Source organism: Tenrec ecaudatus, chromosome 4, assembly GCF_050624435.1.
Source record: "Tenrec ecaudatus isolate mTenEca1 chromosome 4, mTenEca1.hap1, whole genome shotgun sequence".
Lineage (NCBI taxonomy): Eukaryota > Metazoa > Chordata > Mammalia > Afrosoricida > Tenrecidae > Tenrec > Tenrec ecaudatus.
Genome location: NC_134533.1, coordinates 37,575,254 through 37,595,665, shown reverse-complemented (window position 1 = coordinate 37,595,665; position 20,412 = coordinate 37,575,254). Strand labels below are relative to the sequence as shown.

The 20,412-nt window shown below is 37.9% G+C and overlaps 1 protein-coding gene and 1 non-coding gene across 7 annotated transcripts in view; both read left to right on the top strand.

The window, feature by feature from the left end:
* Positions 1-20,412, top strand: part of HIPK3 (homeodomain interacting protein kinase 3) — a 94,011-nt gene that overhangs the window by 51,875 nt on the left and 21,724 nt on the right. The window lies entirely within an intron of this gene.
* Positions 13,712-13,845, top strand: LOC142447735 (U11 spliceosomal RNA). The gene has a single exon (XR_012784393.1). It is a non-coding gene; the product is annotated as a U11 spliceosomal RNA (small nuclear RNA).

Sequence of the window (20,412 nt, the reverse complement as noted above, 5' to 3'; positions counted from 1 at the left end):
AGTCCCTGGCATCAGCTCCTCATTTTTCGCCCACCTTCCCCGCTCCCCCACCTCATGAACCCTTGATAATTTATAAATTATTATTTTGTCATATCTTGCACTGTCCGATGTCTCCCATCACCCACTTTTCTGTTGTCTGCCCCCCAGGGAGGAGGTTATATGTAGATTCTTGTAATTGGTTCCCCCTTGCCAATCCACCCTCTCTCTACCCTCCCAGTATCGCCACTCACACCACTGATCCTGAGGAGATCTTCCACCCTGGATTCCCAGTTCCTATCTGTACCAGTGTACATCCTCTGGTCTAGCCATATTTGTAAGGTAGAATTGGGATCATGATAATGGGAGAGGGGGGAAGCCATTTAAGAACTAGAGGAAAATTGTATGATTTATCGTTGCTATATCGCACCGTGACTGGCTCGTCCCCTCTCAGAGACCCTTCTGTAAGGGATGTCCAGTGGCCTACAAATGGGCTTTGGGTCTCCACTCTGCACTGGCCCCCTCATTCACAATGATAAGATTTTTTGTTCTGATGATGTCTGATACCTGATCCCTTCAACACGTGATCGCGCTGGCTGGTATCCTTCTTCCATGTGGGCTTTGTTGCTTCTGAGCTAGATGGCTACTTGTTTACCGAAACAGAGTTTTACAGTCTGAAATTGATCAAACAATCAAGATGCATTGATAATCACTGGTGATTGAAATGCAAAAATTAAAAACAAAGACAAATCAGTAGTTGCAAAATAAGACCTTGGTGATAGAATTTTTCAAGAATAGTGACCTATGCCTTTGAAAGATGTACCTTCTTTAGCACCCTACATAGTGACTATATAAGTGGACCTTGCGGGAAGGAACACACAGCAATCAAATAGACTACATCTTTGGAAAGAGATATGAGAAAAGCTCAAAATCACTATCCACAACAAGGCCAGGTATTGACTGCTGAACGGACCATCTCTTGCAAGTTCAAGTTAAAGCTGAAGAAAATGACAACATGCTTGTGAGACCAAACTACAATCTTGAATATATCCCATCTGAACCTAGAGACCATCTCAAGAATAGATTTGATACACTGAATATAATGATCAAAGACCAAATGAGCTGTGGGGTGTTGTCAAAGGTGAAGAAGATGAAGAAAGCAATGGTTATAGAAAGGAAAGAAAGGAAAGGTCAAAGTAGATGTCAGAAGAGACTTTGAAATTTGCTCTTGATTGTAGAGTAGCTAAAGCAAAGGGAAGAAATAAAAGAGGTTAACAGAAGATTACAAAGAGTTGGAGAAGATAAATATTATAATGAAATAGGAAAGACCTCAAGAAAATTTTCAAGCCTCGATTTGAAAATTGGATTTTATGGACGAAATCAACAGAAAGCTGAGACTTTTTGCTCTCAGAAAAATGTACAGCCTCAGAAGCTGACGGGCAGCTTTACTCTGTCCTATAGGATCGCTGTGAGTCTGAATCGACTCAATAGCAGTGAGTGAATTCATAGACAAAGTATTGAATCAATACAGGAAGCATCAAAAGAAGGTGGATGGAATACACAGAGTTACTGTACCGAAAAGCATTGCTTGTTACTTAGCCAGTGGTACTGATAACATTGGCAAAAAACAAGGTGCTAGGAATTGATGGCACACTAAAGAAGTTTCAACATAGGCATGCAACACTGAACACACTCACTTGTCTATGGCATGACATCTAGAAGGCCAAGGGATTTGTAAGACTGCAGGTTGCGTGGGTTAAAATCAAGAAAGGTGTGCTCTCGGGTTGTATCTTTTACTATACTTACTCAGTGTGAACGTTGAGCTAGTAATCCGAGAAACAGGACTCTATGAGAAAGAGTGTGGTATCAGGATTGGAGGAAGACTCATTAACAACCTGTGATACACAGAGATGCAACCTGAATGCTGAAAGTGAAGAGAGCTTGAAGCACTAACTGAAGAGCACAGCACAGCCTATAGCCTTCAGGGTGGGTTACAACTCAACATAAAGAAAACAAACATATCCTCCAATCAAGATTTTCACAAAAGGACCTTTTAAACAACAGGATAAACAGAGTGATGTTATCAAGGATTGAATTTTATTTGTATCCATAAGCAATGCCCATGGAAGCAGTAGTTAAAAAAAGAATTACACTGGTAATCTGCTGTGAAGACCTCTTTACAGTGTCTGAAAGCAAAGATATCAACCTGAGGACTCAGGTGTACCTGACCAAGCTTTGGTCTTTTTCAGTGGCCTCAGATGCATACAAAAGTTGGATAATAAGCAACTTCTGAGTTATGGTGTTGGCAACGAATATTGAGTATATGTTAGCCTGCCAGAACAATAAGGAGTGTAGTAGCTTACAAAATGTCAGCTGTTCCAGTCCACTAGCCGTTCCCATAGTCTCAGAAACCCAAAGGGGCAGTTCTACCCTGACTTATAGGGTCACCATGAGTCAGAATCAACCCATTGGCATTGGTAGTGGTATGTCCAGAATCAACAAATCCATCTTGGAAAAAGTACAGTTCAAACACTCCCTTCACAGTGAGGATGAAGAGACTTTATCCCACACATTTGAAGAGGTTATCAGGAGAGACCAGTCCTTGGAGAAGGAGGTCACCAGCAAAGAAGAGCCTCTTGAGATGGATTGATAGTGGTTGCTATAGCCAATGGGCTCAACCCAGGCAGTATTTTGGTCTGTACATAGGGTTGATATGAGCCCAACCAATGGGTGACATCTAACAACAAACAGTAGCCTCGCCATTCTCAGGTCCATGATCTTGATTTTGCTACTTGAGCAAAATTCTAACCTCTTTGGGCCTCAGTTTGCTCACCTGTAAAATAATGATGAAATAGGTACTTCAATGGCTGTTAAGAAGGCTTTATTCCATAATGCACATAAAGCATTTATGCGCTGCTTGGGATATTATATAAGCTTTATAAACAGGAGCTATTAAAGGGTAACGAGTGGCATATTTACAGGAAAAGCATACAGCAATGATATGTTGATAGGGAGTCTCCCATGGTTGTTCCTTCTGACCTGCTTTTGACTTTGTGCTGCTGCTGTTCACAGAGCAGCAAGCTTATAAAAGTAATAGAATGTATGTGAATAGAGAGAATGTATGTGAATACTTTTTTTGGTAAGCTCCTTTTTAAAGGTGTAGTTTACATAGTATGAATTACATAGATATAATAAAACTTGAACTTTTTAAGAGTTAGGAACATTGTTATGTAAATGTTACACAATATGGAATAATGGTAAGATTAAAAAATTTTTTGTTTGAAATGAACTTGTATATCACTTAAGACTCCAAGTCCAGTTCCATTTTGTTTTGCCTCCTCTGTTAGGCACTCAGACCAATCTTTAGAACGGAGGGCTAAGGACTGGAGGGGCTTTTGTTTTGTTTTTATTGAGTAATTCTTATTTATGTGTCTGTCTGTCTATCGCCTATTAAACCTTCCATTTTCTAGCCTTCAGATCCCTCTCCTCTCTCTTTTCCCACCCCTTTTTCTGGCCTCCTTGTAGTTATTGAAGTCTTGTCTTTTGATGTATCAATCACGTTTCTTCTTAGTTTTTTGCGTATAACAATGATCATTTTAAATCTAGGTAAGATTTAAAGCATTGACCATGTATTATTGTTATTGTTTAGCATTGCCCACACTGCGAAATCTCCATGAACCCTTTCCCATTCATTCTCTTCCACAAGTCAACCTGACCTCTGTTTACATAGATTGGTTTTGCCTGTTTTAGAACGTGATAAAAGTAGAATTGTACAGTAGATACCTATTTGTGTCTGGCTCATTTTGCTCAGTCCTGTGCTTTTGTAAATCATCCATATTGTTGCATGTAACAGTAGTTGGGTTTTTTCATTGCATTTTGAGATTTCATCATGTACCTTTACCACAGTTTATTTACTGTATATATCATGTTAATAAAATATTAATAGGATAATAATAGATTATGTGAGCAATTCCCTCTTTATTTTTTCTCTTAGTATTACAAAGAATGTTATAAGTAAATATATGACTATATTTCTGTTTGGTATATACCTGAGAGTAGACTTCCTGGGTCATATAAGATGTGTAGGCTTAGCATTAGGAGATACTGTTCATTTCCCAAGTGGTTGTACCAAGTGTTACATCAGCAGTGTCGATGCTCTACAATCTCACCTATGCTTGATATTTTCTTTATTTTTATTTTTTGGCCATCTATTATTGCATATTGGCATTCTCTGACCAATGGTATTTTTTTTTGGAAAGTTTATTGACTATTTGGATGTTCTATTTTGTGCCTTTTACTTTTTAAAAAATTGCTTGATTGTCTTTTTAGTTTTGATTTATGGGAGTAATACATGCACACATGGTATGAATTTTTTTTCAGGTTATATCTTTTAGCTCATCTTTTCACCTTTGAAAGCTGCCTTCAATACAGCTTATTTTTCAGCATTGTCTTTGTGATTAGTCCAGTTTATGTCCTGTTTGACAACTCTTCATGCCCTTCAAAGTTACTAGAGATGTTTGCATTTCAAAAAACTCAGTTCCAGGTAAATGTACCATCTATTTGTGTATGGTATGAGATAAAGGTGAAGATAACTGAACACCATTTATAATTCCAATGCATAGCCGTGATAACTGCACCTTAAATGAGACGACCTCTTATATCTGTGGGTCTGTTCCTGGACTCTCTTCTCTTCTTTTTTTTTAAATTGTTTTATTAGGGGCTCAGACAACTCTTATCACAATCCATACATACATCAATTGTGTAAAGCACATTTGTACATTCATTGCCCTCATCATTCTCAAAACATTTGCTCTCCACATCAGGTCCTCATTTTTTCACCTCCCTCTCCACTGCCCCCTCCCTTATGAACCCTTGATAATTTATAAGTTATTATTTTGTCATATCTTGCCCTGTCTGACGTCTCCCTTCACCCACTTTTCTGTTGTCCGTCCCCCAGAGAGGAGGTCACATGTAGATCTTTGTAATTGGTTCCCCGTTTCCAACCCACCCTCTGTCTACCCTCCCAGTATCGCCACTCACACCACTGGTCCTGAAAGGATCACCTGCCCTGGATTCTCTGTGTTCCCATTCCTATCTGTACCAGTGTACATCCTCTGGTCTAGCCAGACTTGCAAGGTGGAATTGAGATCATGATAGTGTGTGTGTGTTTGATGGGTCTCTTCTGTTCTTTTGTGCATTTTGTTTATTGTTATGCTCATATGATATAGTATCTAAGTAGCTATGGTAAAGGAGTGCTTAAGCAGTTGGCTGCAGTTCAAATCCACCAGCTGTTCCATGGAAGAAAGACGTGGCAATCTACTCTCATAAAGATTACCATCTAGGGACCATGTGGAGCAGTTCTGCTTTGTCCTATAGGGGTCACTGTGAGAAGGAATTGAGTTGGTGGCAGCAGTTTTTCTTTTCTTTATTTAAATGAGAGTATTGTATTTACCATAATAATATAAGATCTTCTTGTTTTTCTTCAAGGAGGATTGTGTGTGGTCCTTTGCATTTCTTTTTATTTTTAAAAATCATTTTATTGGGGACGTGTCAAGCACATTCGTACATTTGTTGCCATCATCATTCTCAAAACATTTTCTTTCTATTTGAGCCCTTGATATTGGTTCCTAATTTTTTACCCCTCCCTCCCTGCTCCCCCTCCCCTATGAACCCTTGATAATTTATAAATTATTAATATTTTGTCATATGTTACACTGTCCAATGTCTTCTTTCACCCACTTTTCTGTGGTTCATCCCCCAGGGAGGGGTTATATGTAGATCATTGTGATCGGTTGCCCCTATCTTCCCCCCCACCTTCTCCTGACCCTCCTGGTGTCACTACTCTCATTATTGGTCCTGAGGGGTTTATCTGTTCTGGATTTCATTAGGATCCATTCATTTCTGCGAATGCAAAACAAAACTATAAATCAAACCCAGGAAACAAAACAACTGGTCAAAAAACTCTTCACTTTTTAGTTACAGCTGCCTTCATTATATATGAGAGTTATTTACTTTCTAAGTTTTAAAGATATCCTATTTTATTCTGGTTGCTATAATTTATACAGAAAATTGATTTCCTTTGCTTGTGATGTGTCCTTTATCTCCTCTGGCTGCACTTAAGATTTTTTCCCCCTGATTTTAGTTATTAGTTATTGATGTAGGTATGTTGGGGCATACAGAGTTTTTCCAATCTCTGAACTAATATCTTTGCTAGTTTTTAGAAAATTATCAGGTAGTGTCTCTTTTATTATTAATATTAAACCCATTCTCTTTCTCATTTTCCTTGGGATTCAAATTATATATACCATATATATTCGTGTATAAAAGCAGAATTTTTCAGCACATTTTTAAAAAACATTTTATTAGGGGCTCATACAACTCTTATCACAGTCCATACATATACATACATCAGTTGTATAAAGCACATCTGTACATTCTTTGCCCTAATCATTTTCTTTTTCTTTTTTTACATTTTATTAGGGGCTCATACAACTCTTATCACAATCCACACATATACATACATCAATTGTATAAAGCACATTCATACATTCTTTGCCCTAATCACTCTCAAAGCATTTGGTTTCCACTTAAGCCCTCTGTATCAGATCCTCTTTTTTTTCCCTCTCCCTCCCCGCTTCCCTCTCCCTCATGAGCCCTTGATAATCCACAGGTTGTTATTTTGTCATATCTTGCCCTATCCGGAGTCTCCTTTCCCCCCCTTCTCTGCCGTCCATCTCCCAGGGAGGAGGTCTCATGTGGATCCTTGTAATCAGTTCCCCCTTTCCAACTCACCCTCCACTCTCCCAGCATCGCCCCTCACACCCCTGGTCCTGAAGGTATCTTCCACCCTGGATTCCCTGTTCAGCACATTTTTAATGCAGTTTTTGTGATAGAATTAGGTGCTTCAGCTGATATTCGGGTTGGCTTATATGCGAGTATGTATATATCTCCAAAATTAATGTCCTACGTGTTCCTGGTATTTTTAAATTTTTCTTCTCCTGTCCCCTTTGCATTTGGCCTCTTGTTCTGTACTTCAGTCTGGATATTTCCAGGCTGTACTTTTTATGTTTTTTAAAATCCCTATTTTATTATGAGATGTTCAAATTTATGTTAAAAGGACTGTACAGTGAACATCTGCATGGTCCCCACCTGGATTCCCCAAGGAACCTTTTTTTACCTTTGCTTGACCTAATATATTTCTCTATCCCTCCATCAGCCCATCTTAATTTTTTTGCTGCAATTAAAGTAAGTTGTACACTTTAACACTTCATTATTGGTAGCATAAAATAAAGTTTAATGTTTTTGAGGTCCATTTTATATGCAGTGAAATACATGCATCTTAAGTGAGTTTTTAAAAATAATTCATTTTATTGGGGGCTCTTATAACAATCCACATATCAATTGTATCAAGCACATTTGTACATATGTTGCCATCATTTCCAGAACGTTTTCTTTCTACTTGAGCCCTTTGTATCAGTTCCTCTTTTTTCCCCTTCCTTCCCCACCCTCCAACCCTCAAGAACCCTTCCTTGACAATTTATAAATTATTTTTATTTTGATTTTTTACACTGTCTACTGTCTCCCTTTACCCACGTTTCTGTTGTTCATCCCCCTTGGGGTGGGGGTGGGGTTTGTATGTTGATCTTTGCAATGACTTCCTCCTTTCTCCCCCTTCTTCCCCCACCCCTTCCCCTGACCCTCATGGTATTGCTACTGTCATTATTGGTCCTGAGGGATTTATCTGTTCTGTATTTTTTGTTGAGAGCGCTCATCTCTAGTAGTGTATGTGCTCCAGTCTAGCTAGATTTGTAAGGTAGAACTGGGATAATGATAGTGGGGGAAGGGGGAAGCATTAAAGAACTAGAGGAAGGTTGTATATTTTGTCGGTGCTATACTGCACTCTGGCTGGCATGTCCCTTCCTTGTGACCCTTCTGTGAGGGAATGTGCAGTTCTCTACAGATGGGCTTTGGGTCCCCACTCCCACCTCCCTCGTTCACATCAAAATGGTTGTTTTGGGTCTTCTGATGCCTGATACCTGATCCATTCAACACCTTGTGATCACACTGGTTGGTGTGCTTTTTCCATGTGGGCTTTGTTGCTTCACTGCTAGATGGCTGTTGTTTAATTAACTTCAACCCTTTAAGACGCCAGTCACATAGTGAGTTTTGATAGATGTGTGTGCCTGTGTAGTCCAAATTCCTGTCAAGATTTGTGCATTAACATCCCCTCTAGAATATTGCCTTATGCCCCTTCCTAAACAACCACTTCTTATTGCCCCACCCTCGCTCATAACTATTGATCTTTCTCTTTTTAATCACCAATTAATTTTTCCTTTTCTAGAACTTCATGTAAGTGGAATAATAACAGCACTTACTTTTTTGCCTAAGAGTTGTTTCCCTTAACATAGTGGGTTTGAATGAGTATTTTGCTTATGTTGTACATGTGTTTAGAAATAAAGGTCTGGCACCTATCCATTGAATTCTTAATTTTAGGTACTGTGCTTTTTTAATTCTGCTATTTCTATTTGGTTTCCAGAAGGTTTATTCTAGTTTCTAGTTAATTGCTCTTTGATTTCATTAATTTTGTTGAAAATGTTTGTAATTGTTATTTTATCCTTGTTATGTTAAGTTCCTATTTATAACTAAAATAACTAGATAACTGTGGGGCTGCTCCTGTTGAGTCCCCCACCCCACCCCACCCCACCCCCGATCCCCACCTTGGTGTTTGGCTATATTAATATACTTCCTGTTAGACTGGTAGCTCTTTCTTTTTTGATTTTTATTGTTTTCCTTTGAGCACTGGACTTGTTATGATTACTCTTGTGCGCCTCAATATAGTAGCCACTAATCAATGGTGGCTATTTTTAAAAAGATAAAAATTGATAGCACTGAAAATTCATTTCCCCACACATTTCAAGTGCTAAGTAACTACTGTTGCTAGTGTAAATGAGAATATTTTCTTTATTCCACAAACTTCTGTGTAACAGTGCCCTTATTGGGAAGCTTGATGATATGGTCAACCCCTGAGAGAATTGGATCATACAGTAGATAGCAGGTAAAGACGGCAGATCACAGTCTTGAAGCCAGACTGGCCGGTGTGTTCCATTTTGCCATTATTCCTAGCTATTCTGTTTTGTGAGTTCAGTTGAAAACCTGGGATAATTGCCAAGGGACCTTTTCCTTGGCAGTTCTGAATTCCAAGTTTTGTTTTCCAAGCCAATGGAACAGCCGCAGGCCCTAAATCACTGCTTCTATTCAGTTTCTATGTTCTGTGCTATGAATTGGCAGCTACCTCAAGTAAATGCAAGGATCACTGCAAAATAATTTCCCTTTGTTCTGAAATTTTGTCCTTTCAAGCCCTGGCTGTCATGTGTGTTCTGGGGAGACTTTGCCCAGCTATTTATTTATTTATTTATTGTGTGTGTGTGTGTGTGTGTGTGTGTGTGTGTGTAGCTTTTATAGTTGTTCTCTTTGGAGATACTAATCTGTGCCACCTACCAAGCATCCCATCTGTGTTTCTGTATTAAACAGAACACAATCCAATCAATATATTTGGTAGCTTCTCCGTGTTCCTTGAATTCTTTAGAAAATTGTTATTTGTTGAGACCACAGTTTTTGGTAAGCTCTTAGGCACGGTATATGGAAGAAAATGTATGTGTGTGAATTTTATATTTTCATATTCCTACAAATCCTATTGCTCTAGGTAAAGAGATTGCTTATTCTTGTTGACAGTATTGAAGTTCATCATATGATAATTTAATTCAAATAATGCATTAGAAAGGAAAATGTTGTGGACGCATTGCGTTGAAATGATTGTTTTATGCTCATTGAATACATCTTTATTGAGTAACGTATATTAGTAAAATACTCTGCCTGGGGCCATATTTGGATATAAAGCCGTGTGAGAAGCAGCTCCTGATCTTATGGACAATACCAAAACCAATTCAAATTCATAGCCATTGAGTGAATTCTGATTCATGGTAACCACATAGGCCAAAGTAGAAATGCCCCTGTGAATTCTTTAGACTTTAACTCTTTACAGGGATAAAAAGCTCCGCCTTTCTCCCTCAGAACAACTGGTGGTTTTGAACCACTGATCTTGCAGGTAGCATCTCAAAGCATAATCAGCACACCACTGGGGGTCCTAAAGAGACACTATCAGGATTATCAGGGCATTTTATAAAAGGCATGTTTTATTTCTTTGTATCTTAACAAGATTATAGGTTAACCTTAATTTTTGTCTTTGCATGTCTATTCATTAACCCTGGAATCTTGGGACAATAGCTCTTATACACTTACTTCAAAAGCTTCTTAGTGAAAGGGAAATTGAGCATGTGCTTATCTGGATTTCATTGTTGGAGTAATATGGAAAGACAGATAGAGAGTCCTCACTTTGAAAGGAATACACAGAGGCTACAGTTATGCCTGCGTTTTGTAGTGACTGTCAGAGCTGAGATGTGCATTCAGTTCTGGGTTCCAAAGTTTCTATTTATTTGATTATAACAACATCTCACAATCTGTTCTGAGAAGCACAGGAAGTACTCCTTGAAAAACATTGATGGTAGAAGTGTTTTCAAACATGTGCTTCTAAAAATTACATTGTAAGATAGCATCCCTCCTTTTATATTCCTGCCAAAAAGAAATATCTGAATAATCGGTGAGAAAATGTGAAATAAATAAAAATTGAAGGACATTCTACAGAATAATGGGTTTGTACTCTAGAAATGTCAATATCCAGATACAAATAATTGTTAAGGAGCTACTCCAGATTAAATGGAAATAAAGTGACGTGAATTCAGGGTTTATTATTTGCTATAAAGGGAAATTGGACAGGCAATTGGAAACATCTGATTAATAGTGTTGCTACAATATTTCCTAAGTTTGAAAAATATACTGTTATCATGTAAGAGACTATCCTTGTTAGGAAGTACACACTAAATGAAGTATTTTTGGTTAAAGGGACATAACACTTGGAACTGAAGTCATAGATGGTTGAAAAAAATTACACTCATGTGTATGTAAAAGAGAGAAGATTCTACAAGTGTGGTAAAATTTTTAACATTTAGGGAATCTGTTTGAAAGGTATACAAGACTTCTTTGTACAATATTTGAAACTTTTGCTTAAGTCTGAAATTTAAGAAATTAAAAGGGAAATATATATATATATGAGAAAAAGATAATTTACAAAAATAGCTCCCACAAGGAGGGAGGAGTTGGCATACTGATATTTAATAAAACAACACAATTAGAAGATTGTGTGTTATTTATGTATAAAGTTACAGAAAAGTGTAGCTATTTATAGATATACAACTATATTGGTTTTAGGATGTAAATTATGTATTTGGCATGCTGGTAATGAACATTACATCTTTACTATCTCCTTTTCTCTTCTCCCCAGGTTTAAAACTTAGTAGGTTTTGGAAATTTTGACTGTTTCTTTTTGTACTTTGAAAATGGCATTTGGATCTAGATCATTGTCCAGCATACTTAAAAGCTTTAGTGGCCTTGAAATAGGGATATTTTTAATTGTGATATTTTTAGCTCAGGACTAAGTTACATTTGAATGAGTGTCTATTTTAAGAACCTTACTTTGATTACATTTCCAAAATGTTATGTATTAACTAGTTGCAGCTGTACTCATGGAAACATTGTTTTGGTGTCAGATATGCTGTCATGTTAATACTACAAGCAACAACTTTCTTATATGGAAAAACCTCTAGAGAAAACAAACTTGACCAGGGATGAAGGAGGAGGAGTTTTTGGTTGGGGGTATGGGGTGTGGCATGAAGTTTATGTTAATTGTGGTGGAATCATTTGGAAAAGGATATCAATGGTTGTACAACATGAAGAGTAAATCACTGGAACTCAATTATATAGGTAGAAGTTGTTGAATTGGAGGATGTTTTGTTGTGTATATTTTGCCACAATAAAAAATCACAGGAATAAGAATGAGTACAAGGAAGTAGAAAATGTTCTATAATTGATTGTTATGATTATACAGCCCTTTTTTTGGTGGGGGCGGTGGAGTTTCCCAATTTCTCCTTTTAGCTATTTCAGAGTTGAGTCCTGACCCCACAAGTTAACATACAGGAAAGAGGTGTTTGGGTTTTTTAAAAAATGGTTATAGGTGATTAGCAGGTTTTTGTTTTTCATTTGCATATTTTAAAGTCGTTTTATTGGGGGCTCGTACAGCTCTTATAATCCATACATACATCCATTGTGTCAAGCATATTTGTGATTGTACAACTCTTCTTGATATGATTGAATTATTAAATTTTATGACTTGTGGGTAAAGTGCCAATAAAATGGGTTTTTTTAAAAAAAACTCTAAATGAAAAGCTTATTTTCTACAAGTGATTTATGACTTGTTTTGAAATCTGTTTGCTTTTCTAAGAGTGGCAAAGTTTTGTTGGCTGGTTTCTTTTTAAGCACCTTCTGGAAATAACCTTATTTCTGATATTTTAGTAGTCATTCTTTTGTTAAAGCACCATTTATATTAATATTATTTCATATTTTCTTAAATATTATGATTTAGAAGGATTCTCCATTGTAAGTTCTTGTGTTCTTAGAAGTGTCTCCTTTGTGGTATCTCTAAGGAACTTCTTCATTCTTGAGGGATTTTCCCATCCCGAACCAGCACATTGCCACTTCCCATACTCTACTAGAAAATTCTTGCTCGCAATTAATGGAAATTTAGAAATTTCACCGAACACTGACTGTGCAGTGTTTCTGGGTGGCATAAATAGTTTTGAGCTGAGCTACTTACTAAAAGTTTGGTGGTTTGTACTCTTATTTGACAATATGAACAATATAAGAAAATGTGAAATTTCTATAAAACATGTGACTGAAATGTATTAACATTTTTTCTAATATAGAATTCCATACTTTAGAAACAGTCAACAGTTATAGAAATTATACCTTTTCCTCTTTGCCATCTTGATTCCTCAGAGGTAACTGCTCATAAAACTCGGGTGTATATATTTCCTTAGAGTTGCTGTGTTTGTAATGTGTATATCAGATCTCTTTTCAAACAGCACTGGTGGGAATGGTGATGATAAGATTCCACAGTATAATTATTATAATTTCATAGTTGAGATTTAGGGAGCTACAGGGTCCTGATTTGTTTCTATCCCAAAGTTTCCATAGGAAACACAATCAAGTGTGAGTCATATGAATTTCCTATTAGTTGTTTATTGGTGGTCTAATATTTCATGCCATGTTAGAGAGATTTGACTGGAAAAAAGACGCTTAGAATCTAAAGAACTTGCCAGGGTTACTCAAAAGAAGTGAGGGAAATGAAAAGAGCCGCTGTCATAAAGCATGATACTAGTTTAAGAATCGACAGATAGATCAGTGGAGTAGAATTGAGGTCAGAAGCTAACCCTCACATTTGTGGTGAGTTGACATTTGACAAGGAAACCTTTTGACAAGACGACCCAGTGTGGGGACAGAATAGTATTTTCAACAAATGGTCCAGGAACAGCTGGATCTCTACATGCAAAGGAATGGATTTGAACCCTAGCTCACATAAAAACAAAGTTAACTGAAAATGAATCCAAGATACCTAACTGTAAGAGCTAAATCTATAAAACTCTGATAAGGAAACATAGGTATAGATCTTGAAAACCTTGGATTAGCTCATGGTGTCTTAGATTTAATGTAACACAAGCAACATATGGGGGGGGGGAGATGAATTGGATATCATTAAAATTAATTTTTAAAAAAATTTAGGAGAAAAAAGGGCTTCTGTCGTTAAGTGGCACACGTACGACATCTCTATTGCTCTACGTGCGGAATCGACATCAAGAGATCTCGGAAGCGTAATTTTTGCTACCTGGGCTGCTAGTGATTATTGGTCCTGGCCCCCCCCCCCCCCCACACACACAAAATTTAGGAGAGATCATTAAGAAAGTGAAAAGATAATCCACAGAATTAGAAAATTTTTTTGCAATGAAGAAATGTTGGTTAGCCTTTGGACCTACTAACCCAAAGGTCTACAGTTCACATCTACTGGCTGCCCTCAGGAAGAAAGATGAGACTGCTTTTGTAAAGATTGTAATCTTGGGACCCTTTTTTTATAGATGTGTAATCTTGGGTTCCTGTGAGGTGACTGTAGGTTTGGTTGATGTATGGAATATAAAGAGCCCTTAAAACTCATTAATCCACTTGAAAAATAGGTTTTAAATAGACATTTCTCCAAAGATGATACACAAATGACCAATAAACACATTTAAAGATGCTCTATATCATTCACTATTAGGGAAATGTGAACCACAACTATGAGAAGATTTTTTGCGAAATGGAATTAAAAGATAATGAAGTTTTCCCATGCACCTTTGAAGCATCCTTATCCCTTCCATGATGGCGAAAGTAAAAACGACATGGTAGCACGTGTTGGCAAAGATGTGGAGCAATTGGAACTATCTTATATCGCTAGTGGGACTATAAAATGATATAGCTATGTTGGCAGAAGATCAAATATAGACTTTGCAGTTCTACTCCAAAATAAGAAAATATTTTCACAACAACCATATATATGAATGTTTTGTTAAAGTCAAAGAGACAAGCGAAAATTTCTCATAACTTTTTTTCAATAACAAGCTTACTGTGACATAATCATATATCACCTAGTCAGTGTTGGACTGCTAACTTCAAGGTCAACAGTTCAAACCCACCAGCCACTCTGGGAGAAAGATGAAGCTGTCTGCTCCCATAAAGATTTATGGCTGCAGAAGAAACCTTCTACAGGGTTGCTTTGAAGTTGTTTGCTTGTGTAATTCAACGGTGTTTTAGTCCGCACACGAGCCATGCAGCCATGTTTACCATCATTTGGAGAGCATTTTCATCGCCTCACGAAGAAATCCTGTCTTTTACCCTACACATCCCATTGTTTCTCCATTACCCTCTGAACCTGAGCAACCACTCAGCTATTTTCTGTCCCTAGAGTTCTCTACTCTGGACATTGCCTATAAGTGGAATCATATAATTTGTGATCTTTTGTGACTGGCTTCTTTAACCTACCATGCTATTTTCAAGGTTCATACATGTGGCAATTATGAGTACTTCATTCCTTTTTATTGCTAAATAATACCTCATTGGGTAGCTGTAACAGATTTGGTTTTCTGATCACTTTTGATGATTAGGAATATGTTGCTATAAATAAATTCATGTATAAAGAAATAATTTATAACTGGGTGGATGTGCATTTTATTTTTCTTGGTTTTATATTTAGGAGTAGACAATTAAAATTTTGGAAAATATTTTATATGAAAGTTTTATACAAATTTGATACTTAAAATTCTCCAGATTTTAAATTTTTATGTATGTAGTATAAAGATGATTTTTAAATCAAGTACAAGGTAGATGTTGCCCCCTTTTGTCCAGTTTACATTGCTATATAGTAAAATGTTACCGTTTTCTTTTTGTGTGTGAAATGACGAAGTTGGAAACAACTATTGTTTATAAGCTGCCAGCTCAGACTCATTCTTGGCATTGAATTTTGTTTCAATCCAAGCTTTCTAGATTTTGTATCCTTTGTAAACTGAAATGTGGATGCCCTTCCCACTTTGGTTTTGCACTTTACTGTCTCCCAGACATGAGTGCCCAAGAATCACTTGCTTTTGCCTTGAATCTGTTTTTCAAATGCTTATCTCAAGCCTAACCTCTCAACACAGGTGAGAACCCTTCCACCTTCCTCCTTCACAAACCTGATAAACACTCTGTACTCTTAGGGAGATTTTGATTGATTTGATTTGCAAGTATTTAAAACACTGTAATTGAGTTGCCCTTTGCGATTGCTTAGCTAGAGTGACCCTATCTCGTACGTGCATTTTCAGAGCACTTGAGGTCTTTGCTGTCTTTGGGACAAGTATAGGGAGGGCTTTTTGAGTGTATGAGGCTGAATCCGTGTTTATGAGTAATCACATTTTCTGACTAGTAGGTTACAAGCCCTGTGAGCTCATTTCCTAACAGCGTCTGTACAAGGATACTACAGTCATTGCTGGGATCATAGTCGCTCCCCAAATACAGAGCCTTCTTTAACTAAGAGAAGACGTCTATATATGTAATGTGAGACATTGTTTATGGTTGAGATGAGTAAATGCTTAAAGATCAAAGAAAGGATTTAGTTAAGTGTCAACTTGAGCTCTCTTAATATATTTATACTCTTATTTCCTGGCTAGTCAAAATCAAAGGTTACAGTCAAAGGCTTAGAGAGAGAGAAGAGAAGAACCACTGGTCTCAGAATAGCATATTACCAGTAGGACTTTCAATAAACTAAAACATTGATAGCTTTCATAATCTTGGGGGATTATGTATTAAAAATGTGCATTCTGTAAGCATAAAACATAGATTTGAGCCCCAGCTCTATTTACTAGCTGTGTGGGCTTTAGACAAGTTACGTAATTCCTTTTGTGTTGGTTTCCTCATCTTTTAAATGGGTTGTTTTGAATACTAAATGAATTAATGTATAGAAAACCCATAGAATATTGCCAGACTCCGAGTGCTCTGTGCCAGTGGATGTTTGCACTGCTACTGTGTGTGTGTATGTGTGTGCGTATCTAAATCATTTTATTGGGGGCTCTTACAGATCTTATAACAATTCATACATCAATTGCATCAAGCACATTTGTATATATGTTACCTCCATCATTAAAAAAATCATTTTATTTGGGGCTACTGTATATTTTTACAAGGATTCACACAGAATGAAAAGTTGGTTTGAAACCATGAGAGCAAAATTGTCCTTTTCTTTTGATTGTCTTGGAAAACTAACAACCATTTTGAAAAGGCTTGCATCAACTGAATGTCATGGTTGTTTTTCTTTCTCCTCTTTTAAAAAAATTTGGTTTCTTACACTATGGAACATAGAATATAGATCAGTTAGTTATATAAGTATATAGCTTTGTAAACTTTTGTGCCCATTACTTTTTTTTAAATCTCTTTCTTAGGGGCTCATTCAATTCTTATCACAATCCATACATACATCAATTATGTAAGGCACATTTGTACATTCATTGCCCTCATCATTCTCATAACATTTGCTCTCCATTTAAGCCCCTGGCATCAGCTCCTCATTTTTGCCCCGCCTCGCCCCCCCCTCTCAGGAAGCTTAATTATTTCTAAATTATTATTATTTTGTCATATCTTGCCCTGTCTGACATCTCCCTTTACCCACTTTCTGTTGCCCATCCCCCAGGAAGGAGGTTACATGTAGATCCTTGTAATTAGTCCCCCCTTTCTATCCCACCTTCCCTCCACCCTACCAGTATTGCTACTCTTACCACTGGTCCTGAAGGGATCATCCACCCTGGATTCCCTGTATTTCAGTTCCTATCTGTACCAGTGTACATCCTCTGGTCTAGCCAGACTTGCTAGGTAGAATTGGGATCATGATAGTGGGGGGGGGGGGGGGAGGAAGCATTTAGGAACTAGAGGAAAGTTGTATTTTTCGTCGTTGCTACATGGTACCCTGACTGGCTCTTCTCCCCGAGACCCTTCTGTAAGGGGATGTCCAGTGGCCTACAAATGGGCTATGGGTCTCCACTCCGCACTACCCCCCTTATCCACTATGATAAAATTTTTTGTTTTGATGATGCCTTATCCCTGATACCTTCGACTCCTCGTGATTGCACAGGCTGATGTGCTTCTTCCATGTGGGCTTTGTTGCTTCTGAGCTAGATGTTTTCTCCTCCAGATTGTTCATCCAGCCTATCTTATTTAGACAGACCTGTGCCCATTACTTTTGATACCCAAAGTAGTTTGATGGCGTAGTTCCCACCCACCAGCCACTCTGGGGAAGATAGATGAGACTTTCTACTCCTATGAAGATTTACGTCTCAGAAACCCAAAGGGACAGTTCTACTCTACTATTCGGTTGCCAAGAGTGGGAATTTACTTGCTGGCAGTGAGTTTTAGTTTGTCTTTCTTACTTTAAGTTTAGTTTCATTCTTCAAGGCCTGCTTTTAAACTTAAACTTTTCTCTGATAGCTCCTTAAAGTGACCTCGTGTGAGTCGGCATGATTTGTTTGAGAAATGTTTTGTTGTGTTTGTAGGATGAAACACTATCTGGCCTTGAGTCATCCTCACAATTGCTGCTATGATTTGAGTTCATTGCTGAAGTTACAGTGCAAATCCATCTTGTTGAGTTGTGGATTTTAGAGGTCCTCGAGTTGATTCCAATCCATAGTAACCCTGGGTGAAATTGCCTGGTCTAGGGTTCTCCTCGGAGTTGTTGCTGTTTGAGTCCCGCCAGTTCATGTCAATCTTATTTTTCACTGACCTACTTTATGAAGCATGGTGAGGTTCTCCAGGGATTGGTCTTTCATGGTAGCATATCCAAAGGTTCTCCGTCCTTGTTTCTATGGAGCATTCAGCTGTAAGGAGCATTCCAAGACAGATTGGTCTGTTTTTGACAGTCACGGAATAGTCATCATTTGTCACCAACACCAAAGGAGCCCTGGTGATATAGTGGTTGCATGTTGAATTGCTACCCGCAAGATCAGCAGTTCGAAACCACCACTGATTCCTTGGGAGAAAGATGAGGCTTTCTTCTACACTACGAGTTAGTTTCAGAAACCCACAGGAGCAATTCTATAGAGTTGCCATGAGTCACTTTGGTGTGGGGCATTTTTGCAACACCATAGTCCAAAGGCATCGTTTCTTCAGGCACCCCTAGTCATTGTTTATCTTCTGGGTTTATATGAGGCGATTAAAAATACCAAGTCCCCAAGGTGACATTTGAAAGAGGTTTAACATTTGAAAGAGAGTTCCCCCACCCCTGCAGATTTGTTCCTATCTCCCATTGTAATGTTACTTGTTTTCTTGACTGTTAGTTCCAGGAGTGTTGAACTAAAGTGAAATCCTTGACAATTTCAATGTTTTCATTTATCATGATGTTTATTGGTCTAGTTGTGAGGATTTTTTGTTTTCTTTATGCAGAGAAATCCACAGTGAAGCAAAAATCCTTGATCTTATTGGTAAATGCTTCAAGTCCACTTCACTTTTCCCAAAGAAAATTTTCACTATCTATATACTGCAGACAGTTGAGTCTTCTTCCAATCCTGATGCCATGTTGCTCTTCATAGAGACCTGCTTCTCAAGATTATTTCCTTAGCATACAAGTGAATGAATTATGATGAAATTATCCAACACTGACATAAACTTTCAATGCTTTTGACCATGTTCTATTGAGCATTTCACCATTTGATTCACCCAAGGACTCCCGAGGAAGGGTCTAGTGGTCTTACGTATTAATTTCAATAGAGAGGGCCAGGAGTAGATGAGCAACTAAGTTTTGAACTTTATCCTGGTAGGAAGAGCTATAAAGTATGGGATCCTTTTCTCAGTGGATTTAAATTTTGGGGTCTAGGACACTAGTCCTTATTTTGGGTGTCTATTGCAGTGACCAAGAAGAATTAAAAAATTGCTGAAGCCTAAATTCTGTCCTAGGGTTTTTGATAGAAGTGGTCTGGGGCCTGGTGGCCCTGTGGTTAAAGCAGTCAGCTGCTAACCAGAAAGTTTGCAGTTCAAACTCCCCAGCTTCTTGGTAGGAAAACGATGTCACAGTCCGCTTTCATAAAGTTGCACACCCGTGGAAGCCCTGGGGGGCAGTTCTACTCTCTCCTAGAGGGTCACGCACTGTGAATTGGAATCGATTTAATGACAGTGAGCTTGTTTTTTGGGGGGAGGTGGGGTGTGTATGTGCCTAAAACCAAGCAACTGCAATGTGCAGCCAAGATTGGGAAGTACTACTTTAGGAGTTATTTGCAATCAGCTACCACCGTGAAAGTCTTTAGCAAAAGGCGGAATCTTTTTAACTAGCTCAAAAAAGCAGTATTATAAATATCTTGTTTCTAAGAGGGAAGTCATCTTGGGTAGATTTCTGCTTTCTGCCATGTTGCTTTCCTCATGTGGTCTGAGAACTGCTTACATCATAATCTCAGCTGGTGTACGTGTTGAAAAGCAGTTCCACTCCAGATCTGTTTTTGTTTTCTCTCTAAATTTTATTTATTTTGTCATTATTGTTGCATATACATAAGAACACACCAACACAATAGGTTTTGCATGTACAACGTAGTGGTGACATTGATTACATTCTTCTAATTGTGCAACCGGTCTCACGCTTCGTTATTGCGTCGTTCCTTTCTCACTAGCATAGACTCACTGCCCCCCAAAGGGTCCTGGCTCATGTTTTGAATTGTGATTGTCCATTTGATCTCATATGCCCACTGCCATCTAGTTCATTACAACTCATCATCTACCCTGTAGGACAGCGTAGAACTGTTCCAGGCGGTTTCCAAGACCATGAATTTAGTCATGTAAACTATTGTTTGGTTTTCGGAAGACTTTAGGGAATATTTTTGGTTTAAGCTTTAAAGGTATCCTGCTGTGACTCCAGAAAGTCTAGAGCCTCCTTCTTTCTCTGGTCTTCTTGTT